At 43.1% G+C, this 1,741-nt stretch overlaps 1 protein-coding gene across 1 annotated transcript in view; it reads left to right on the top strand.

Annotated features, from left to right (window-relative positions):
- The first annotated feature begins 6 nt into the window (after positions 1-6).
- Positions 7-1,741, top strand: part of MYO18A (myosin XVIIIA) — a 105,534-nt gene continuing 103,799 nt past the window's right edge. The window contains exon 1 of the mRNA XM_011940838.1: positions 7-15. The gene's annotated coding sequence lies outside the window, so the exon portion shown is untranslated. The remainder of the gene's footprint in view (positions 16-1,741) is intronic.

The raw sequence follows: 1,741 nt of genomic DNA, 5'->3' as shown, positions 1-1,741 counted from the left end.
CGGCCGCTCAGGGAGGTCAGAGGTCAAGGGAGAGAGGCCGGCTCTTTCGGGAAAGTATTTCCTTTGTATTTATTTATGAGTGTGGTGTGGGGGTAGGAGGACTGACCTAAGAATCTATCCGCGACAGCCAAGTCTGGGCACCCTTGTCTTGGGACTCTAACGTTATAGTTTACATTTCCTGGGTTTTTTTTTTTTCTTTCTTTCTTTTGCTAGCTGCAGGGTGACCCATTTAAATGTGTCCCCACTTACAGCCACAAGACACCAGTGAGCTCTATTTTAACTAAGTCCCCTAAGCCACCGAAACTTTTTCAAGACATGAAGGCAATCCTTAAACTGACCATTACCCTGTTTGCAGCTTTACTGCTAGTGGATTACCTACTAATTTGTCCAGACATTTATTTTAGTCTGGAAAAAAGTTGAATCATTAGGTAGAAAGCTAAAGCGTTACTAAAGTGTTACCCTTCTTCTCCCCTACTCTCCAGAGATGACCACTGATCGATTTTTGGATCGAATTTTTCCAGACTTGCTGCTTTTTTTTAGAAGGAGTCTTGCTCTGTTGCCCGGGCTGGAGTGCAGTGGCGTGATCTCGGCTCACTGCAAACTCCGCCTCCCCGGTTCAGGCGATTCTCTGCCTCAGCCTCCCCAGTAGCTGGGATTGCAGGCGCCCACCACCACGCCCGGCTACTTTTTTGTGTTTTTAGTAGAGACGGGGTTTCACCATCTTGGCCAAGCTGGTCTTGAACTCCTGACCTCGTCATCCACCTGCCTCGGCCTCCCAGAGTGCTGGGATTATAGGCATGAGCCACTGCGCCTGGCCAGACTGCTTTTTAAAAGCTTATTATATATATTTTAGGCATTATGTATGCTTATAGTTTAATATATGTTATATAAAATATCATCTTTTATAACTATTTTAAAATTTCCTGTAGGAGGCCAGATGCAGTGACTCACACCTGTTATCCCAGGACTTTGGGAGGCCGAGATAGGCAAATCGCTTGAGTCCAGGAATTTGAGACCAGGCTGGGCAACATGTAGAGACCCTGTCTCTACAAAAAATACAAAAATTAGCTGGGTGTGGTGGGGCATGCCTGTAGTCCCAGCTACTGAGGAGGCTGAAGTGGGAAGGATCGCTTGAGCCCCAGGAGGTTGAGGCTGCAGTGAACTGAGATGGCACGACCACACTCTAGCCTGGAGGACACAGTGAGACCCTGTCTCAAAAAAAAAAAAGGTAGAAAAATGATAGATAATCCGACTCCCTAAAGCTCCTAGGTGTAAGCAAATACACATTTACCAGATGAATGTTCTTATAAAAAATTAAAATATAGCCTGGATGTGGTGGCCCATGCCTATAATCCCAGCACTTTGGAGGCCAAGGTGGGTGGGCCGCTTGAAGCCAGGAGTTCAAGATCAGCCTGACCAACATGGTGAGAGCCCATCTCTATTATTTTTTAAAAAAGAAAAAAAAATTAAAATACGGATGAAATACAAGTCTATTTGACCCTTCCAAAATTCCAGTCTCCTCCCCAGAGCATACGTTTTTCCTATACATATGCAAATATTGTACAAATGTACATGTAATATAGGTTTTTACATTTTAGCAAAATTATAAACTATCCTGCAACCTGTTTTTTCACTTAACAATATAGTATAGAATATTTCCAGGTCAGTGTATACAAGTCTACTTCATTCTTTTTACTTTTACTTATACAACTGCTCAGTTGTATAATTTAGCTTTTTTTTT

This window comes from Colobus angolensis, unplaced genomic scaffold, assembly GCF_000951035.1.
Source record: "Colobus angolensis palliatus isolate OR3802 unplaced genomic scaffold, Cang.pa_1.0 Scaffold193, whole genome shotgun sequence".
NCBI lineage: Eukaryota > Metazoa > Chordata > Mammalia > Primates > Cercopithecidae > Colobus > Colobus angolensis.
This window is presented reverse-complemented; position numbering and strand designations above follow the sequence as displayed.